Source organism: Sinocyclocheilus rhinocerous, unplaced genomic scaffold (assembly GCF_001515625.1).
Source record: "Sinocyclocheilus rhinocerous isolate Xijiao unplaced genomic scaffold, SAMN03320098_v1.1 scaffold1101, whole genome shotgun sequence".
Classification (NCBI taxonomy): domain Eukaryota; kingdom Metazoa; phylum Chordata; class Actinopteri; order Cypriniformes; family Cyprinidae; genus Sinocyclocheilus; species Sinocyclocheilus rhinocerous.
Genome location: NW_015638359.1, coordinates 543063 through 550687, shown reverse-complemented (window position 1 = coordinate 550687; position 7625 = coordinate 543063). Strand labels below are relative to the sequence as shown.

The following is a 7625-nucleotide window of genomic DNA, read 5'->3' as shown; positions in this document are numbered from 1 at the left end:
TTTTTATGTATTAGAGAATTATTTTTAAAAGATTCAAACTTGTTTTATTGCATGACATCTCCACTACCATTTCCTTTTTTCCAATACTAGAATTGTTGATCTTTTTCAAAAGCTTAAAAACGGAGCTTAAAAAAAGCTTAAAAAATGCAAAAAGCCCTTAAACTGAGCAATATTTTGGATGTGTATTTTAATGATTTACATCATCGTGTAACTGTCTTACATCATTGTGTACTGGTACGTATCTCCAAAACGCTGAAGTAAAATGGTTTCATATGAGGTATGCATACAATCCCGATTCAAGAAAAGTTGGGACTTTTTGTAAAATGCTATAAAATCAAGAATCTGTCATTTGTTAATTCTCTTTAACTTTTATTTAATTGACAAAAGTACAAAGAAGAGATTTCCAAAGTTTTCACTGACCAACTTAAATGTATTTTGTAAACATAAACACATTTAGATTTTGATGGCTGCAACACACTCCAACAAAGTTGTGAATATATAGTTCAGTCATGAAACTCTAGATGGTGCATTCTGACGGGGTGTTTAAGTGACTGATGATATTCAGAGAGTTCGATTCAAGAAAAGTTGGGACTTTTTGTAAAATGCTATAAAATCAAGAATCTGTCATTTGTTAATTCTCTTTAACTTTTATTTAATTGACAAAAGTACAAAGAAGAGATTTCCAAAGTTTTCACTGACCAACTTAAATGTATTTTGTAAACATAAACACATTTAGATTTTGATGGCTGCAACACACTCCAACAAAGTTGTGACAGAGGCAAAATAAAAGTGAAAAGGTTATAGAATATCCAAACTCCCTGTTGAAAAAAACAGCAAATGCTGGTTAGGTATGTTTTGAAGCATGGGTGCTTACCAAAGACTAGCCCTTAACGATCTGATAGTCATGGCATGCGTGACTTCGCCTGTGGATTTTTTTTTTCTGCAACTGAGCGACTAATAAAATGTTGGTCGACCAAGCTTTTTCTGGTCGACTAACGATTAGTCTATATACCGTATTGGCCCGAATATAAGACGACCCTGATTATAATAAATGCTCATGGCACCGTATCGCCATATGCATTGGCAGTAGCAAGTTCCTGTACTTGCTTGCAGCAGCAGCAAAAATCTACAACTACAGCAATAACCAACAGCAGCAGAAATTCAGCAGCAGCATAGCAGATCTGTTCCGCCTAGACCAAATACATTAACATTGTCATATCCATCACCATGCTAAAATGTTCCGAGAGTTGTCATGATTGAAATATATATAATGTTTTTCTGCACACAGCTTTATAGCTAATTATTTTGCTATTTATACAACAGTTAGTTCCAGTTTGTTCATTAATTCAGTGACTCTTTTTGCAGGTTATATCAATACAAATGTCTGCATGAGTGAGTCATTTACACAAACGTTTTGTTCGAAACAGAATCATTCAGGAACAAAACTTTATGATTTACAAGCTGCATTCCAACTGACATGGTCCTTATGTATTGTTTAGTGCTCTCTATTCACTGAGCACAGGATATTTGATGAAGACCACTTGACAAAATGCGTTCATTTGGGACATCCTGTAACGTCATCAAACATACTACATGAAGAGTTTGTGGTACGATGACATACTTCTGTAATTATAAATATTTCATTAATATAATTTGTCGTAATATTTTTTTATATCTAATATGAAAATAAATGTAGCTTGGTTATATATTTCCTTTATCTTATTTGATCGTATCGTGGAATCTCACTTAAAATGGCATAATAGTCTGTCAAGTCCACTTCATAGGGTGATTACAATTGAATGTAATGCACACATTGAATCATTCACTCAACTGATTATTTCAAAAAGTGATTAATTTAGGAATTAACTATCTATAAGAGCAATATCAATATCATCCCAATAAATTCATTTCCAATGAATTTAAATTTACTTTCAAACTGACCAATATTGACCTTAGGGTTTACCGTTTATCACATATCCAGGTACATATGCGACAGCAAATCTGGTTTGTCCATCTTGATTCTTCACTCTTACTTTCAAGCTGCTTCTCCCATTTACCATCTTTGTGAAATATCTGGAATAGACACCATCATCTTTGAAAGCATCAGCTCCTGTAAAAGATGAATTTCTGATTCATTTGCCAAATTTGGGAAAAGTACCTTACAGTTTTAATTATTTATTTTATTTTGTGTAATTTACCTGCTCCATTGTCCAGGAGTTGTAATGTATGTACGGACCCAGTTTCCGACTCCAGTGTAGCCCACACTTCAGCATTTATTACAGGCCTGTAATTCTGACTAACCTCAGCAAACACTGTCATGAGTTTAGAGCCGTCATTGAACTGCTGGTTCATGTGGGTTTTGACAATGATAGGAGGAACCACGTCATGTGCCGCTTGACTTGTTACTGTTATAGTCAAAGCCTGAAGTCTTGTAGTTTGGATACTGTACTTCCAGTCCCCAGGCTACCAAACACAAGATAGTAAAATCATTTCAGTAAGGGTTTGCTTAAAATGTATCAGCTGAATCATCAGTGATAAAGTCCTTAGTCAGTTGTTGAATGTTTATCTAAAACTTTTGGCCCAGATGCCTGTTTTTGTGTTACAATATTACATTTAAATGTTTATGATTTATAAACTATAAGCTGAATAAATAATTCGTTCATAAAGTTAATCATACCTCTGCTGTTCCTAGAACTTTTAAAGTGGCTGTTTTGAGCAAACCATCATGACTCATATTTGTCTGAGTGTAGATTGAGCCACTTGGTGATTGTATGTAAACACTAGGAAAACGTATGTCATAGATTATTACAAAGCTGGTTTTGTTCCTAACAGTCTGATCCACTGATACTGTTCCATTGAACCAATCAGATGTTCATTTTCCAACACTCTCTAGCTAAAGGAATGATAAAAATCATTATGAATAAAATTCTCATAATATTGATGACACTCTCAGAGTAATGAATGTATTGTGGGATCACTTGACAAACCTGAACTGGTTCGTTTGTGTAATCTCCAGTTGACAATGAAAGCGAAGCAAACGCATTCATTAACTGGTTAGATGTGATCTTATCATTGGGTGATAAAAATATTCCCCCTGTTTTCAACACGTAACTGGTGCTTATATTATATGATATACTCTGGGACAGATACAGTAAGTTATTAATGCTGATATCACTTACCAGTTTTGTTCGCCATTTCTGTCAGTGCATGAGCTACACTGTTTCTAAAAGCTAGTGGGTGTATAATAGCACCACTTTGTATTGCAGATGGAGCACAACCAGCAATGTTGTCCGTTGCCTGACCATCTGTCAGAAAAATGATTTAGTCTCCTAATACATCCCCATTGTCATCTTGAAGTACCTGAAGAAAAAAAGGATCACTGACATAGAACAAACTCTACATATTACATATAGCACAAACACAAATCCATACTAGTACAATTAATATGGCACCTTAAAGCCTTGACTGAGGCCCAAGCACATGTTTGTTGATCCACTTGCTACATTTGGCAACAGTTTGATAAGATTCTCTCGTGTGATGTCACTGTCAATAGTATTCAAGGGGCTCAGAGTAGAAGCAGAAGTACTAAAGGTTACAATTCCAACCCTGGCTTGATCCTCAATGATGTACCGCAGGAAATGTGTGGCAGCCTGTCGCTGTTGAAGAATTCTAGAGCCCTAGAAAATGGGTGAAAAAATCAACAGCAACATACATTTGTTTCTTACAGTTTCTAAATTATTTATCAAACTTATTTTGAAGCATTGGTAACATGAAAAGGTTGTCATGGTAGCATCTTTGTTTTCAGATGAAGTTAATGTCTGTTATTACATACTGCCATGCTTCCTGAGACATCAAGGATGAGACAAACGACCCGTTGTGTCCTCTGCACAACTTTTTTGAAAGATGGTGGTGGCAGAGGGGACTTCGGTGGTTTCAGAGAACGAAGTGCATCTTTATCCACAGAATCCTCAAATATTACAGTCCATGTTGCTTTGCCACATTTTTTTTTTTTGGCATGTTTGTAGCTTCATAAGTGTGCTCATTTTCTTGACAAAATGCAGTCACCTGAAAATAGGATTTCCTTTATAAATGTCACCAAATACCCAGTTTCTTTTAAACTCAATAAAAATATTTTTTTCTTTTTTTTCTTTTAAATTGAAACTTCAGTACAATAAATTTCATGTCAACTACCCACATGCAGTAGTATGAACATTCATTTAAAGACCAATGTGAACAAAACCAATGTAAACAAATGTGCAAAAGTGAAACAAGTGAAAATCAGGTACTGCAAAGTGCCTGTAATGAATACATTTACATTTAGTCATTTAGCAGACGCTTTTATCCAAAGCGACTTACAAATGAGGACAATGGAAGCAATCAAAATCAACAAAAGAGCAATGATATACAAGTGTTATAACAAGTCTCAGTTAGCTTAATGCAGTACACGTAGCAAGGTTTTTTTTTTAATAATATAATAAATAAAAAAGACCAATGTGAACAAATATGGAAATAATAAACAAATATGAAAATAATTAATGACTATATACATCTACATCTACATCTTAAAGAGCATATCATTTTGGGGTTATCTTGGTTAGTGTGCAGATTAATTGCTTATATTGTTGCTCTCTGTGATTTTTTTAGTTTTTAAGTCTTTTCCGTTAAGAAGCAAAAGTGCATTAAACACAGTAAGCATCTCAAATAACTGCAAAGTACTTAGTTTCTGCATTTCTGACAAACCTGAGCAGATTTTAGCATGAATATAACAAGAATGGACTGCAACATGAATAAATTATGCAGATTATGCAGTATTACTGTTTATTGTTTCACTCTTTTTTTGCTGCTTTTATTCATGCTGGTGCATTTGGTCTCATTTTAGACCTGTGGTATTATGGAGAGCTTATATCTTTTAGTTAAAAGGATCGTTCACCCAAACATGAAAATTCTGTCATTAATTATCCCCCCTTAATGTCGTTCCAAACCCATAAGAGAAGAATTGTTGAATAAAGTTGTTATTTTAGTTTTCTTTGCACACAAAACGTATTCTCATATCTTCATAAAATTATGGTTGAACCACTGATGTCACACGGACTATTTAAACGATGTCCTTACTACTTTTCTGGGCCTTGAATGTGGTAGTACCGTTGCTGTCAATGCAGGGTCAGAAAGCTCTCAGATTTCATCAAAAATATCTTAATTTGTGTTCCGAAGATGAACAAAGGTCCTATGGGTTTGGAACGACATGAGGGTGAGTAGGTAATGACAGAATTTTAATTTTTGTGCCAACTATCCCTTTAATATGTTGTGGTGGTTGTCACTGTCATTCTGCTGCTTATTTACTGTTATGATTTCTGTCTCGGGTTGTGTAAGGACTTTAAAGTTATTTCCTGTCTGATGTGTTCTTGTAGTCAGTTTGTAGTTTTTCTGTTAGTTTGCCCTTCATTGTTCTCAGGTGTTTCTTGTCAGTCAATTACCCGGTGTATATAACATCCCTGTGTTTCCCTTGTTAATTTGTCAATCATTGTTCGACTGTAGCTGCTCTTGTTTTGTGGTTCCTGGTTGGCTCTTGTTCCTGCCTCCTCTCACCTTCCTCTGCTGTAGTGTTACAGAACAACTCGCCAAATTATGGATCCAGCAGTAAGGTTAGTCCGGTTAGTCGTTCTCTCCAGGACCACACCAGAAACCTGTTGGACATTACTTTTCTTACTGACCTCCCAGACGTTGCCCTTATTTATTTCTATTTCCACAGACTAAATAATCTTTCCCAGTCACAACTTCTCTGTGATGGTCCTCAAGGGTCATTATTTGAGTTTTTGGATTACGCCCCTCAGTTAAGCAGTGGTAGTGGGAGGGTTATGAGTCTCAAGCTCTGGTGACCACGGAGCTTGGACCAACATGAATTCCAGTGTTCAAAGTCCAGTGGTCGCAAGTCCACTGGTTTCAGTGTTTCCAAGTCTGGCGGTCCCTATTCCAGTGGTCTCTGAACCCTCTGCCTGTCCTGTTGTGGCGAAGGAGTTACTGGGAGGAGGAGGAGTTATGAACTCTCTGTTGGCTCTGTCAAGGCCATGGAGGCAGACTCTGAACTCTCTGAGCTCCTTGTCATGGCTATTAAAATAAACAATAAACTCTCAATAAACTATCTGTGCTCTCCGTTTCAGTTTCTCCCTGGTGTCCAGCTCTGCCAGCATTGGCGTAGTTTTGTTCTCCGTGTTACTATTGTCTCGCAATTCTGACTTTTTTCCCCCTCAGAATTGTGAGATATAAACTTGCAATTGCGAATTATAAAGTCATAATTGTAGGATAAAAAGTAATTTCTGTTTCTGACACACACACACACACACACACACACACTTTTATTTCACAATTCTTTATTTCTCAGAATTGCGATTTCCTGTCTCGTTTCCCCCTGTCTTGTGTAAGGACTTTTAAGTTACTTCCTGTCTGATGTGTTCTTGTAGTCAGTTTTTATATAAATTGATATGTGAATAATATGATATGATGGAAAATCATCTGTGCAAAAATATATGCTTTTCCTATATGTCTCCTCTGCTTGTAAACTAGTCTCAATTTCAGCTCTGGGGCGATCGAGAATTCACCCACAGGAGGCGGGTTTATGTAGCAGTTTGGCCAATTGCTCAAGACATCGACAGACAATTTAGCCAATCAGCATCCTCAAATCTGGTCCGAAACGGGCAATCTGTCTGTCACCCTTAAATGAGCCTAAAAACTACTAAATTCAGGACTGTACTGTAAGGGCTGAATAAAGCAAACCAGTTTCTCACTAGAGTTTTAATGGAAGACAACTTCCGTGTCAATTCTGTGTCAAATCAACCAAATTTCAGAAACAAAATTCTTAATGTCATGGATGTATATTTACAGAGTAATCCACTATTTTGTTAGGGGAGGGGGTTAAAAATGACAATTTTCACCTGGGATTCAGAGTCAAATTACAGGCGGGTAAAAATTGTTTCAGAAAGATGGCAGCATCATGTTATCTTTACACAGAGATTGATAGGTCTATTAGTAAAATCTGTTCACTTTAGTGATCTTTGTTGCATTATGTGCCAATGGTGACCATTCAAAATAGGGAAAGAGCACTTTTCAAGTATTTTCTCCAAAGTTTGCATGCCTGTAACTCAAGACATATTGTATGACACATATGTTTGGCTTTGTGGGCTGATCACATTGATGTGGCTAGTGTGGGTCACAGTTTTAGCACCACCAACTGGTTGAAGGAAGTAAGACATTGTAGCAAACTTTTTCCTCTTTTTCTAAATTGCTTCAGATGTGTTTCTAATAACAACAACAAACTACAGATTTAAAATTATTAAAGGGGTCATATGACATTGCTAAAAATAACATTATGTTGTGTATTTGGTGTAATGCAATGTGATAATGCGGTTTAAGGTTAAAAAAACACATTATTTTCCACATAATGTACATTATTGTTGCTCCTCTATGCCCCGCCTTTCTGAAATGCGTCGATTTTTATAAAGCTCATCGTTCTGAAAAGCGAGGTGTATGCTGATTGGCCAGCTATCCAGTGTGTTGTGATTGGCTGAATATCTCAAGCATGTGACGGAAATGTTACGCCCCTTAACACACTGTGATGCCGTCTCCCGGCA

The 7625-nt window shown here is 36.2% G+C and overlaps 1 pseudogene; it reads right to left on the bottom strand.

Annotated features, from left to right (window-relative positions):
• Nucleotides 1-1952: 1952 nt before the first annotated feature.
• On the bottom strand, nucleotides 1953-4758 carry LOC107749657 (calcium-activated chloride channel regulator 4A-like; annotated as a pseudogene).
• Between the last annotated feature and the right edge of the window lie 2867 nt (nucleotides 4759-7625).